The sequence below is a fragment of the Equus quagga genome, chromosome 16 (assembly GCF_021613505.1).
Source record: "Equus quagga isolate Etosha38 chromosome 16, UCLA_HA_Equagga_1.0, whole genome shotgun sequence".
In the NCBI taxonomy this organism is placed as follows: domain Eukaryota; kingdom Metazoa; phylum Chordata; class Mammalia; order Perissodactyla; family Equidae; genus Equus; species Equus quagga.
In genome coordinates this window covers 75,796,349-75,812,152 of record NC_060282.1, presented here as the reverse complement: position 1 = coordinate 75,812,152, position 15,804 = coordinate 75,796,349, and positions in this window count along the sequence as shown.

The following is a 15,804-nucleotide window of genomic DNA, read 5'->3' as shown; positions in this document are numbered from 1 at the left end:
TGCATGGTCTTATGACCATGAAGTATACTTTCCTGCCTCTTTGGTCTTGGCCATGCAACTTGCTTTGGCCAATAGGGTTTTAGTGGCTGTGATGTGAACAGAGGCTGAAATGTGCTTTTGAGTTTGGCCTTGCTCTCTGGCACAGACCTTCAGACCAGACTCACAGCCTGAAGCAGAGCCATCCCAGACTTGTAGACCAGTGAGTGAAGTCAGTGCTTATTGTTGTAAACCACTGACATTTTTGTGGCTATTTGTTAAGCAGCAATAGCTGACTGATACAGAAATTAGTATCTAGTAGTGACATTGGTTCGGCAGCGGGGGTGGGGGGCGGGCAGCAGAGAAATTGTTATAGGAGGCTAGAAAAATAGCAGCCTGTGTCATGTAGTAGCAAAACATTTGGTAAAACTGTCACCTGAAGTAACTTGGAAGATAGAAAAGTTACCTAATTAACAGAGATATTTGGGGGAAAAGTTTTGAGACAGAATCTTGTGTGCATAAGCTGCATTTAATAAGGTACTACAAGAAATAGATGAACTCAGGAAAGATTTTATCAAACCAAAGGTGTAGGTATTAAAATACAGCTGAAGCAAAAGTGAAATCCGTGTTGTTGTCAGTAAGACATGACTCCAAGGTAAAGACCAAATCTAGAATGCGGCTATAACATGCTGAATACACTTTTGAAAGGACTAAGGTATGTCTAGTAGATTCTTTCAGATGGACTCACAGACATCTAAAGGGCAAAGTGTCACAGAAGCCTGAATGTACCCCAAGTAGAGGTAATTAAGTCCAGAGAGAGAGAAGCTTATCTCACAAAAAATTGTGCACGTGCCTTTTGGCATATAAAGTTGACCGGAATCAAATAAATAGAAAGCCCACAAAGTTTTTGAGAAATGCATATCGACAAAAGTCCTTCCAGCCTAGACTAAGAGAGACTGAAACTGTTCAAGATGTAAAAAGACCTCATGAACCCCAACTTTCTACAGGCAGAAAGGGGTCTGAAAAAAGTGGCTCAGCTGATCAGAAGGCCATATTCTCCAAGTTTTCTCTTCACAAGAAGGCAAGGAGGGTGATGGAACAGGAAGAAAGTCTGAGAAGACAGAGCCAAGAACAATGGAGAAAAATGGACTTGAGAGTTACCCCCGTGAAGTAGAATAGGGGTCTGATCAAGGAACATCCCTTATCTTAAGGTAGAAGGACTCAGCTAGTGAATAAGTAATTCCCACAACATTTACCTAACAGGATTTCAGAGTTGCTGTGGTCCAGTGATTGCTATGTGCCCTCTATTCTTCACCTTTTCAACTTGGAGTATTTATTGCAGTTATTCCACCACTGTGCATTAGGTGTTGTATTAATTATCTATTGCTAAGTAATAATTACCCCCATATTTAGTAGTTTAAAACAATACACATTTATGATCTTGTGGTTTTTGTGGGTCAGGATTCCAGGCACAGCTTAGCTGGGGCCTCTGATTCTGGGTCTGCCACAAGGCTTCATTCAAGTTGTCAGCCAGGGCTGGGTCTCATATGAAGGTTTGACTGGGGAAGGATGCTCTTCCAGGCTCACTTAGATGCTTGGCAGGATTCAGTTCCCTGAGGGCTCTTATACTGAAGGGCTCAACTCCTTGGTGGCTGTTGAGTATAGGTCACCCTCAGTTCCTTGTCATGTGAGCTTCCTCAACATGGCACTTTGCTTCATCAAAGTCAATGAGAGAGAGAGAGAGAGAGCCTGCTAGCAAGATGGAAGTCACTGTCTTATGTAACCTAATCACAAAAGTGACAACCCCTCAACATAACCATATTCTGCTGGTTAGTTATTCAAGGAGAATGGATAACATAAGGCCACAAATACCGAGAGATAGACCACTGGGGGTCATCTTCGAGGCTGCCTATCAGAGGTATGTAGAAGGCAGTTAATTTTCTATTTAGTTTATAGGCCTCTGGATCAAGAGCAGCAGGGTCTGGAACTGATAAAGATGATAAGATCCTGGATTTGTGGCAGATACCATGATTGGCTGAGGCTTTGGGGAGGTATCATAGGATGAGAGTGAATGGATTTTTCATGTGGGAGGGTGGGAAGAGTTGTGACCAAGAGGACAACTGTGATAGATTGAATTACTCAACCCAATCTTTCACTCCCCTGTAGTAGAACCTTGCTATAGTCTCTTGATGGATATGGTGTAGTTCCCTTGCCACTGAAGAACTTGTTGTTTCTGTAGTTGATATAAGCTAAAGATATAAGTAAGTTCAGGAAAGGTTTAGATGAGTCTATGAATGGTAAATCCAGATTTGAGTGTTAAAGGAAACCAGAGGGTTTGAAATAAATCCCAAAATGTCTGAGGCCAGCATTAATGGAATACTATGAGACTTTGAAACCACAGGCTGGTTAGACTGTTGGGCTGACCCAGTATTGTATTTCTTATATTCATATCATTTGGTTTTTAAAAATAAATACACATTTTAGTATAAATTCCTAAGGGAAATATGTAGTTTATTTGAAAAGACTATAACTTTCCCCCTATGTTTCTTTTCAACTAATTACAAAGAACTCAGGGATGCAATGAGCCAAAGGCTGTAGGATACTCTGTGAACGATTGCATCTTGTTTTACGTTCTCACACCTGCATTCTGTGCATGAGAAATGGAGAATGGGATTTTGAACATAGGATCTTAGCTTCCAGGTAAGAAATTGTATGGACCCTGAAATCATCCTGTGGGCAGATGAAATCTTTAGAAACCAAAAAGCGGCTCAGATTACTACCATTTACTTCACAAAATTGCCCTCTTGAAAAAACAATCCAACTCTTTTAGCATACTCTATAAGTCTCAAATCATTATGGTTTGGGAAAAATGCTCAGGAGACTGCGATAGCAATAATTACTTCAAATGAATGAATAAAAGAAAGAAAGAGATTGTGTCTTTTCCAGGCAACATTTAAATGCAGACTCTTTCATTTTAAATGCAGCAAATACCACAGAAGCCAGTAGATAAAGATGATGCCCCAGCTTCCAAAACCATACCAAGAGGAGTGGAAATTCCACTCAGGCAGGCAGCTGAGACAAGGACTGTGGGAAAATGCTGCAAGCTTATTGGTCAGAAATAATGGTACATGTGAGTTATGTTGCTGCATGACTATCTTTTAGATATATTTAGTGATGACCAATATACTACTAAATTTCCAAAATAGAACCACAAAACGGGTGACAATTTAAGGTAATCCCATGCCTATAATTTTGTTTAAAAAACATTTCTGGTCCATTAGTCATTTCTATCTTTGTTAACACTGTTCCCTTTCCTACTTGCCCTCTGGTGCAGGCGTTATCAACATCTGAAGTGACTAATGGACAAGAAAACGTCCTGGAAAGTCTACCAGGTGGATATATAATCAGTCTCCACATAATCTAACTTAAATGTTACATGATAGGTGTGGAGCAAGAACTAGAAAAACCAGAAAAGACATTATTCCACAAAGAGCAAGAAGGAGAATGATTATAAAGTTGGATCCCCTGGTAAACCAGAAATTAAAGTCTTACTCCTGTGAGGGGAATTAACTTTACAATGGTTAACTTCTAAATAATTCTCTGAGCCTGCCTTGGGAGGTGGGAGGTGGGAGGTAATGCGTCATGGATGTTTACAGCGTGGGCTGGATGACCACTTATGTAATGTGCAAGGGAGACTCCACAAAGGTTCCATGCTTAATAAGGGAAATAGACACAGAGCTCACCTGTAGCTAAGAACTCTAGCTAATTAGATAAGGCTTCCTCATCCTTGTATGATCCCGGGGTGTGTTTTGGCTTTGTTCCTGCCCTCCTGCCCCAAGACAGGGACCAGCTTCTGCTTTCACCAGGGTGTTCCCTCAAACAGAGCCCGAAAGCATGTCTAGACAGCTCCAAGTCAAGGGCTGGGAAAGCGAGGCCCAGAGCAAATGAGGCGTTCTCTCTCCCCTCTGTAAGGGCCTGCAATAGGGACTCACATATTCCAATGCCATCTTCCTCCAGATGAAAGATGTGGACTGGACACAGAAGTATGGCCCGTCCCTAGGGCCTGGACAGGATTTGCATACTGGGATAAAACACTGTGACCTTCACATCTACTGCAGAGAGACCTATAGAGCCCTATGAGGTCATTATCTTATGTTCTCCAAACCCCACGCGTCCACCTTCCACCTCAAAATCTCCGTGCAGTCAGCTCGTATTAGCGTGAGCAAATGTGCCAAGTCGCCACATCTCCTTCTTGCTGTTGTTACTGCTATCACCTTTCTCCCTATCGTCTCTCCATCTCTATCAAATCTACACAAAATGCTTTCCCCAGGACAGGCCAGGTTTAGTATTGAAAAATAATCTTAGGCATATATGGAAAATATAATCTACTATTTTTCTGACTAACCATTTCTAATGATATGTTAACATAGTCGATATTTATTAGAGAAAATTCTTTCAAACTTTTATTGCTCAGAAACATTGCAAAGGAAGGTATACAGATGGCCAAGAGGCACATGAAAAGATGTTCAACATCACTAATTAGGGTAACGCAAATCAAAACTACAATGAGATATCACCTCACACCCATCAGCATGGTTGTAAATAACAAAACAAGAAATAACAAATGTTGGAGAGAATGTGGAGAAAAGGGATCCTTCATACACTGCTGGTGGGAATGCAAACTGGTGCAGCCGCTGTGGAAAACAGCATGGAGATTCCTCAAAAAGTTAAGAATAGAACTACCATATGATCCAGCTATTTCACTTGTGGGTGTTTATCCAAACAAGATGAAAACACGAATGTGTAAAGATACATGCACCCCTATGTTCATTGTGGCATTATTCACAATAGCCAAGACTTGGAAGCAACCTAGATGCCCATCAAGGGACAAATGGATAAAGAAGATGTGGTATCTATACACAATGGAATACTACCCAGCTATAAAAAAAAAGATGAAATCTTGCCATTTGCAACAACATGGATGCACCTCGAGGGCATTATGCTAAGCAAAATAACTCAGACAGGGAAAGTCAAATACCATATGATCTCACTCATAAGAAGATAAAAACAACAACAACAATCAAACGCATAGGTACAGGGATTAGACTGGTGGTTGCCAGAGGGGAAGTGGGGAGAGGAAGCAGGGGAGGGCGAAAGGAGTGACTGGGCACATGTGTATGGTGACGGATGGTAGTTAGTCTTTGGGTGGTGAACATGAGGTAGTCTACCCAGAAATTGAAATATAATGATGTACACCTGAAATTTATATAACGTTATAAACCAATGTTACCGCAATAATTAAAAAAAATACCTACTCTCCCAAGTTAAAAAAAAAATTGGAAAATCCTGATTAATCAGAGAGATTTCAGTTGCTGGGGAATATGTAAATGTCTACACAACCAAATCTTGCCTATAAAACTCTACAATGAATCACCCAGTCTCCTGCCCCCAAAACATTTCCTGCTTTTTAAAATAAAGAATACTGAACAGGATTTAAAGTTTTCCTTGATGACTCAGGGCCACCATTATGGAAAACAATTTCATAAGGATGTGATTTCCCAGGGGTTATAACCCAGTGGGTAGAGCTGCTGGCTCCGTCCGAGTGGCCCCACACCACTGCACTCTGAATTTGTGTGACTTGGTACCTGTCAGCTCCCCTGCTATCAGCTGGTACTTTTTCCTTGTGTCAGTGTCCTGCTTCTTCTGGTCATGCCGCACCGCTCTTCATGTAACTGTGGGAGCTTCTTGGTGACACACCGAATGACTCTCAGTAACCATCCTTCTTTAGTTCTTCTGTTTGCTTTAGATGTTTTGGCCACCTCCTTTCTCTGCTATCAGCTGTCACTTTTATTGTCAATGTGTTTTTCTGTTTCTAACCTAGAGGCTTGTTTTACAGGAGTCCGGAAGAGGGTTGAGCGCAATTTTGTCAAATTGTAGAAATGTGCATAAATTTTGTGATACCAATTTTCTATTTCAGAGCCTTTCGGCCATTATTTCTGGAACCACAGCTGTGTTTCAGATGTTAAAGTTGTGATCATCTATCACTGAAATGAAAGGTTTTAGATAAAAAGAGCAAACAAATGAGAAAATAAACTATTTTTAAAATCAGTTTTAAGAGTGTCCTGATACAATGTCCTAGGTCTTAAGTATCTGAATAAAAAAGGGGATGGAAGGATGGTTGGATTAATTAATTATTTCTGCTTTGAAGCCAAATAATGCTTTGCAGATTTATTTCTTATAGAGTTATTTATACTTTCTTAATAAATGTAAATATCTCCAAAATACGGATTATGTTTTACTCATTTTTTTAATTGAGGTTATGATAGTTTACATTGTGAAATTTCAGTTGTGCATGATTATTAGTCAGTCATCTTATAGGTGTGCCCCTTCACCCTTTGTGCCCACTCCCCATCCCCCTTCCCCCTGGTACCCACTAAATACTTCTCTTTGTCACTCTGTTTGTTTATGTTCCACGTGTGAGTAGAATCATACAATGTTTGTCTGTCTCTATCTGGCTTATTTCGCTTAACATAATAACCTCAGGGTCCGTTCATGTTGTTGTGAATGGGATGATTTTGTCATGTTTAATGGCTGAGTAGTATGGTGCATATATATATACACCATATCTTCTTTATCCAGTCATAAATTGAGGGGCACGTAGGTTGCTTCCCCGTCTTGGCTATTGTGAATAGTGCTGCAGTGAACATAGGGGTGCATAAGTCTTCTTTGAATTGCTGATTTTCAGTTCTTTGGATAAATACCCAGTAGTGGGATAGCTGGGTCATATGGTATTTCTATTTTAAGTTTTTTGAGAAATCTCTATACTGTTTTCCACAGTGGGTGCACCAGTTTGCATTCCCACCAGCAGTGTACGAGGGTTCCTTTTTCTCCACAACCTCTCCAACATTTGTTATTTTTTGTCATGGTTATTAGAGACATTCTAACAGGTGTAAGGTAATATATTAGTGTAGCTTTGATTTGCATTTCCCTGATGATCAGTGATGTTGAGCATCTTTTCATGTGTCTATTTGCCATCTGTATATCTTCTTTGGAGAAGTGTCTATTCATATCCTCTGCCCATTTTTTGATAGGGTTGTTTGGTTGTTTGTTGTTGGGTGAGTTCTTTATATATTATGAAGATTAACCAACCCTTTGTTATATGATTTGCATAATAGATATATGCTTTGCAAATATTTTTTCCCAGTTGGTGGGTTGTCTTTTTCTTTCAATCCTGTCTTCCCTTGCCTTGTAGAAGCTCTTTAGTCTGATGAAGTCCCATTTGTTTATTCTTTCATTTCCCTTGTCTGAGAAGACACAGTGTTCGAAAAGATCCTTTGAAGACCAATGTCAAAGAGTGTACTGCCTATATTTCCTTATAGAAGTTTTATGGTTTCAGGTCTTACCTTCAAGTCTTTGATCCATTTTGTGTTTATTTTTGTGAATGGCATAAGAGAATGGTCTACTTTCATTCTTTTGCATGTGGCTGTCCAGTTTTCCCAGGACCATTTGTTGAAAAGACTTTCCTTTCTCCATTGTATGTTCTTAGCTCCTTTGTCAAAGACTAGCTGTCCATAAATGTGTGTTTTTATTTCTTGGCTTTCAATTCTGTTCCATTGATCTGTTTGCCTGTTTTTGTACCAGTACCATGCTGTTTTGATTACTATAGCTTTGTAGTATATTTTGAAGTCAGGGATTGTGACGCCTCCAGCTTTGTTCTTTTTTCACAGGATTGCTTTAGCAATTCAGGGTCTTTTGTTGCCCCATATGAACTTTAGGATTCTTTGTCCTATTTCTGTGAAGAATGTCATTGGGATTCTGATTGGGATTGCATTGACTCTGTAGATTGCTTTAGGTAGTATGGACATTTTAACTATGTTTATTATTCCAATCCATGTGCATGGAATATCTTTCCATCTCTTCATGTCATCATCAATTTCTTTCAGAAAAGTCTTGTAGTTTTCATTGTATAGATCTTTCACTTCCTTGGTTAAATTTATTCCAAGATATTTTATTGTTTTTGTTGTGGTTGTAAATGGGATTGTGTTCTTGAGTTCTCTTTCTGTTAGTTCGTGATTAAAGTATAGAAATGCAACTGATTTATGTAAGTTGAGTTTGTACCCTGCAACTTTGCTGTAATCGTTGAATATTTATAGTAGATTTCCCATGGATTGTTTAGGGTTTTCTAGATATAAAATCATGCCGTCTGCAAACAGCGAGAGTTTCACTTCTTCACTGCCTATTTGGATTCCTTTTATTTCTTTTTCTTGCCTAATTGCTGTAGCCAAAACCTCCAGTACTATGTTGAATAGGAGTGGTGAGAGTGGGCACCCTTGTTTTGTTCCTGTTCTCAGAGGGATGGCTTTTGGTTTTTCCCCATTGAGTATGATGTTGGCTGTGGCTTTGTCATATATGGCCTTTATCATGTTGAGATGCTTTCCTTCTATACCCATTTTATTGAGAGTTTTTATTGTGAACAGATGTTGGATCTTGTTGAATGCTTTCTCTGTGTCTATTCAGATGGTCATGTGGTTTTTGTTCCTCATTTTGTTAATGTGGTGTATCACATTGATTGACTTGTAGATGTTGGACTATCCCTGTGTCCCTGGTACAAATCCCACTTGATCATAGTGTATAAGCTTTTTAATGTATTGCTGTATTTGGTTTGCCAATATTCTGTTGAGGGTTTTTGCATTTATGTTCATCAGCGATATTGGCCTGTAATTTTCCTTCTTTGTGTTTTCCTTGTCTGGCTTTGGTATCAGGGTGTGTTTTGTTCATTTTGGTATCTTCTGTGCCCAACACAGTGTCTAATACATAGAAAATATTCATCGACATTTGTTGAATGTAATTTAATTGATTCAGGGCCATGATTGTACAAGATTCTCTATCAACTGAGAAAGATTAGATGTTCTGCAAACTCTTCTCCCCAGAGTAGGAAGCAGACATTTTTAGCAATGAGATTGCTACAAATAATCTCCTAGCTTACCTTCCATTTCCCTCCTCCTCTCTTCTGCAGTCTTCTCCACGCCCACTCCTCACCTCCGCTGCCGCCCCGTGCTTTCTGAGTAGATGGTGCCTCACCACTTTGTTGTAGAGGCTTTGAACAGAAATTAGATCATGCTACAGGAAAAGATTTCAAATACACAGATTTCAAGTCCCCACTGAGTCTGGTTCCTCCTTCTTCCTAATAATTTTGTAGTAAAAACCTGGTCACTGGGCCTGTGTCTCCATGTTTAGCATCTTGCGAGCCGATAGGGCAGGGACAGAGGAGGTGACTATGTGGGTGCCTTGAAAGGATGTCTCATTATTTTATGTTAACTGTGTTCTTTTACTTCTCTGTTGGCACAAACATTAGTCTATTCACTGTATTTATTGGACCCAGGGAGGAATTTCTTGAGTCTAAAGGTTGTGGGAAGTTTGAGGAGGCTGAAGAGGGGAAGACGCAGAACCCCATTCTCTTTTTGAGCCTTCTGGTCCTTTCATGAACTGCTCGCAGGTCTTGTAGACTCTCGACGCCCACTCCTTTCCTGTCTCTGAGTACTTTTCCTTCCATCACTCGTAGATATTGTTTACCCAAGGGTTGACAGGCTGCTTTTTCCTCAAGGAGGCTGGAAAGATGGTTCCATTGAGGCTAAGTGTTTGGTTCCCTGTTCAATACCACAAAAAGTGGACAAGGGCTGCCTCTTAATCAAATGTGTCCTCACAAAGGGACACTCTCTGCTCTGTGGTTTGAGAACCACTCTAACACCCCTTTCTCATAGCAAATGATGGCTTGTTAAACTTTTCTCCGTGTATATGCACAACACAGTGTCACCCAAACAGAGTGAATAGTCACATTGTCCACACAGTCAAACTTCCATCACTTCCATCTGTGTTTCTCCTAGCCCAGCCCGCAGATTAAACTGGGACATAGCAGGCGAAAGATTTCTACTCTTTATCTAAACGTGAAAACAGCCGTGGAAGCTGTGAAAGAGGCCCAGCTGGACGCAGACTTCTAACCCTGGGCAGCCTTCTCACAAAGACTTTCATGGGCAAGTTCTAGGGGTTTGAATTCGTTTATTTGCCTATTCAGACTTCAGAATAGATAAGCAGAAGTGCTCTTTGCTGGTTCCATCCCAAACTGTAGTTAAAACAAAACACAACAAAACAGCAACAGAAGAACGTTTTTTAAGCGATTATGTACCCTTTATTGGCGCCAATACAAGCTGCGTGCAGGAAGCTGCTCATTTTTCTGACCTGGAGTTCGGCTTTACGAGTCTGATTCCCCAGGGACGAAAAAAGGGAGGACACCAGTAGTAGCCCTGGTTTTTGTAGACTTGAAAGTGACTTTTACTGGATATTCTGGCCCCGTCAGGTTTTCAAAATGTTTTTTCCAGTGGAATGACGTTCAAAGATAATATTTCCATCTCTGGCAAAGGCAGCACCTCTTCTCTGGACCTAAGCCGATTGCCCTGGTTAGAGTGATACGGAAAGTACAGAAGTGTACAGTTCTCTCCCTTAGATTTATTAATTCCATGTTTCTGATCCTCGCCGGTCAGTTCTCTATGACGGATACCTCCGTGGTGGATAACTCACCAGTAAGCTTTCAAAAACTCTTGTCCAAGAGGCACTGAAAAGTATTATCAATTTAGAAAATGTTATTTTCTCACAGTTCTTTAGTGTATTGAAGTTACGTTTAAAAACAGGAATACAGACATCGTATATTTTTCCCTTTGCAAGCAGGTATCTCTCAAATGACTAAAGAATTGGTTAGTTGGTTTGCATCCCTCCTCATCTAGACTCCTTTTAATTTTACTTAGTATATTTATATACTATATATATAATATTTTAGGATTTATAGCCTAATTCCAGTAGAAAATCAAGCAGCTTATACCAGTACTACCTTGAATTAAATCACTTCTGAGTCAGAGATTTATTCATACAATGAAATCCTTCTAGTTGATTCCTTTGGAACCTGAGTAGTCTGGGTACATGAGCACCCAAAATTCCAGAACCCTTGTCTCCAGCTGACTCAGTGTTACTAAGACCGCTCGGCCCCACATTGTGGAGCCTGTGTCTGGAAATGCAGCTTCCAGCCGACCTCCCCATCCCCACCTCTCTCATCCCACTTCCTGCCTCCATGTGGTTCAAGCCCCAGACACTCCGTCTGAACTCGCCTTCCAGGTAGGCAGGACTCTCTGCGGCATTTCCGTTGGAATAGGTGCTTAAAGGAGACAAACAGAATAAGCAGCAAACAGGAATACATTTCCCAAGCAGGTGTTATATTTTCAAATTTTCTTCTGACCTGTTGGACTCCTTTCCAGTTTTTCCTGATCTTTTCATTTTGGTTTGCACATGTTTTGATAGTCTCCAAATAGCTTATCCTGAAATCTCGCCTTCCGTTTTGTATAGAACCCAGAAGGAGAATGGCACCTTTCTGAAAAACCAAATAACTGTGTCATATTGTATCAAACAGAACCTTCACTTTGGAGCGAAGTATCACCACAGTTAAATGCTCTCCAGGTGCCTGCTCTGCCACCAGAGTGTAAACAGATCTTTTCCAGTCTGTATTTACCTCTTCAAAACGCAGCCCTTAAATACACACATGCACACACGAGAAAGCATAGAGGTTCTCGTCTCTAACTGTGGACAATAAGTATTTCCCCGTTTAGGGTGACTAACAGAGATTAGAACCTGGCCCGTCACCCCGGAAACTTCATCGATTGGCTTAACAGAGTGGGAACTCGCTTGGACTGGATGGTGGAGGTCGCCATGTCTGGGCCCATTCCTGCTTCCTAGATGCTTTTGGTGAGGAATAATAAAAAATGAGAAACAAGGAGAAAAGCTTCAACATTTCAATGAGCAGAATCCACTATGGGGATCATCTCTGATAGGACCCAACTTCTGTCAGTCCTTGGAACAAGAGCACTCCACTCGGACTTTGCAGGGGTTCCTTGAAAGACAGTGTGGACATAACCTTCCAATGAGCACTGTTCTGGGGGCCAGGGGTATGGGGGTAAACATAGGCAATACAGCCCTGGCCTCACTGAGCTCACACTTCAGTGTGGAAACAGATATTATACACGTACTCTCAAAAATAAATATACAAGCATAAATTTGGTGAGTTCCAGAAAGAAAAAGTTCAGTTTGCATGAATGGCAATGTAACTGGGTAACTGATTTAGATTGGAGGAGACAGGAAAAGCCTGTGCATGGAAATGCAGGGCACTGGGGAGTGGGGTAGGGAGATAGGGTGGGAGCTCAGAGAGGACGCCAGAGGTGACGACCCACAGCTGCACACAAGCTCAGCCTGTTGCAGAGACCGAAAAAAGATGCAATGTGCAAAAGTGTCATGATCACCATGGGAAGAATATTTTTTCAGAAGAAAATCAACAATGATGGTTTTACAAACCTGACATCTTTGAAGATAAAGAAAAATTTCACAATCAATGCAGTAAAATTATCATTTGCTTAGCGATGATCTAAAAGTATTGATTGGAGCTGTATTCATCAGGGATTGAGTTCTACTTTCTTACTCTCACACAAGTACAGAGCAAAGCAGTGGCTGGTTGTTCGGTGGCTCATGGTCTCTGTGATTCTCATGGCCTTTCCCTCATGACTATGAGGTGGCCGCTTGGGCTCCAGCTCCAGTCACTGTCTCAACCTTCCAGGTAGAGACAGGAGTATTGTGTATTTCAGGAAAGTAAAACCTCAGAACTCATCAACAGACTTCATATAAATTTTATTGGTCAGAACAGTGTCACATGGCCACTGCAAGTTGGCAGAGAAGATAGGAAGTATTTTTAAGCTGGGTATGAAAACTGGGTTCTGTTAATAAGGAAAAAGGGGAGGATGGATGTTGGATGAGCAATTAGTTGTCTTTGCAACCTAGGGTTTTTTAGCCTACTCTGTAGGTAGAAATGCTTTTTTTCTACACTGATGCAGATTTTGTTACATGTGTTTCAATAAATCATGACACTGGGGCACATGTTCATCATCCTCTATGACCCTGACCGTCCAAGGGAGTCTGTTGCAGTATTAACTGGACTTCAACCAAAATGAATCTTCTTGTGATGAATCATTCTATTAACATTTGTGTTTAACACAACCTTTTAGGGTTGTGTCTTGTCCTGTTCCGTAAAACCAGAGCATCTGATCTGTTCTGCTTCCCTGTTGAAATACAGGCCGTCATGCGTTGGCTTCTGTAGCCTGTTTGCTGTACCTTGGGAGTGAAAGAAAACCAAGAAATAAACTTTCTAAATGATTTAATCAATCCAAGATGTATGCCGCTTTCAGATTATCTATTGTACTTATATTTTGGAACTCTAGATTAGCTTTGCCCATCAGTATTTTCTGAGATCTTTGATTAATTGAACATCCTCCTGGGTTGAACTTGAGGAGCCAAGGAAATGATTGGGTCTGGGTGGTGGAAGGCCTGAAGGGGGCCTAGCTCAAACAGGCATCTGGAACACCATGACTCCCATCCTCATGGCCTCTTCTGTTATTTCAGTCCTGGTTGGGTAGATAGTTGATAGTTCACTCCAGGTTTTGGCACATTTATGCTGACAGCACCCCTTATACACATACCCACAAGTGGAGGCCAACCTATACAGTGGCCCCCAATTATCTCCACCTTCTGGTAGTTCCACTCTTGTATATTCCCCTCCCAGATTGTATCAGGGTTGATCTGTGTGACCAACAGCATAGATACTATTGGCTAGGTCATCAAAGACATGGTGGCTTCTCCTTGCCAGCGAGGAACTGAGATCTTCTGTCAGCAGCCATGTGAGTGAGCCATCTTGCAAGCAGATCCTCCAGCCCCAGTCAAGCCTTCAGATGACAGAAGCCCAGGTCCACATCTTGGCTGCAATAGCATGAGTGACCCTGAGGCTAGAATTCCCTAGCTGCTCTTATATTCCTGACTCACAGAAACTGTGAAATAATTGTGGTTTTAAGCCACTAACTTTGGGGGTTATCTATTATGCAGCAATAGGTAATATATCACGTATTTTTGCACAGATACTGATACTGATGAGCGTTGGCTTGGCTCAGATGCACAGATCAAGAAGCTAAGACTCCTGAGGATGACTTTTGGCCAGTCTTATGGGAGCCGATGGATACATGGGCCTGCTTCTCATCTTTCAAGGGGACAATTCTGGAGGGCATCTAGTGGGCTTCGGGAGTGGTCCTGGAGAAGAAGCAAGCCCGTTTCCCACAGCGGCGTGTCTCCCTCCTTCACGGTCCTGCTTTCCCTGATCTCTCCTCCTGCCCACCATCACCTCCCAAATGATAAATCTGTACACAAGCCTGGCGTCAGGCTCTTCAGGGGAACCCACGCTAAGACAGTGAGAGTGTGAACAAACACCGCATGCCCCAGGACTCTTCCAAACCAGAGCGTGGACATCTGACTTAAGGCGCGAGAGCCGTGGGCTTAGCCTGCTGGAGTGGGATGTACAAATAAGCCGCTCATTTTATCAGAGGACTTCTTTAGCGGTAAAATGATACATGATACATTCTTTCTTCTTTTTCTTTTCTTTTAAAAAAATGCTGATGTCAGCTTTGAAAGTTTCCTAATTAGGCATTTACGTGTCAAGGGCCCTTAGAAGCCCTTTCTCTTTGCATTCATGAGGAATGAAATAGCTCCTGAGGGAAAAAGGTAAATTGTGCATATTGCATTCCTGGGTCCTCCAAAAAGAAAGCGCATTCTCAAGAGTCTCGATTGCCAAGTTCAGGCACAGTTAAGTTCCTCAGAGCTTTGCTGTCCACAAAGGGGGCGCCCCCACCTGCCAGCTGCACGGTGGTCTGCTGGAAGAGTGAGGGCTCATTGGAAGGGCATTTTACTAAGGATAACGAATTCCAACTTCTTTCTCTCTCTTTCTTGGTCTCTGTCCACGTACAATCATTTTGTATAGGGTGTGGGATGTTTTGGGGTAACGTGGAATGAGTCCTTTCAATTTCACACAGGCTGTGGAGGTCTAAGACAGTGGGAGACAAAGGTAGATCTTTCAACTGGTGTTTTAGTCCATTTGTCTCTTTTTTATGAAAAAAAAATTGTCATCAGGTACTAGGACTTCTTTTTCTTAACTAAAAGAGTTCTCTTGCATTAACCTAATTGTATTAACCATCTGAAGTCTGGTGCCTTAAAGCCATTTGACTTCAAAACTAAAGGGAGCAATAATGGCTAGATTCCTTTGGCTATGGCACCATCCTTTACCCGCCTGAGAGATGGTCAATAAGAGGAGGGCAGAGCTTCCGCCCAAGTCCAAGTGCATTTCCAGCTGACTCAGACCCAGGCTTGCATAGCATCCACTTACTTTTCATAGCCCCACGGACCTTACAAGTTCAAATTCAGAGCTGTGGTGAAGCCAAGAGCTATTGTGGCCATGGGCAGAGTTTTACTATAAATTTGGGCTTCAACATGAGGATTACAGAATGAGAGAAAATCAAGTGGGAATGGGACTGAAATGGTGACCCCAATGGAGGATAGTGGACATTGAAATTACCGGAACTGAAAACCTAGAGAAGAGATGTGGGCCGTTCATTCAAGATTTATAGAGGGCCATCAGGTACCCGACACTGTGCTGAATTGAGAAGAAAATGAAGGCACACACGCTCTCCTCAAGGAGCTGAGCCCAGCGAGAAATAAGACTTTGTTTTATAGAAAAATAAATGACATTCTTAGTTGCTGTCATTTTTGAAATTTTTCCAATGGGATATTTGCAGACAATGATGACAATGATGACGATTTCTATTCCAAACTCCTCTTTCCTGGTAAAGTCACCTTACCAGACCATGTAACTGAAAGCTTTTTGGAAAGTGCCTGACAAATCAGTGTTGACTCTCCACCAAC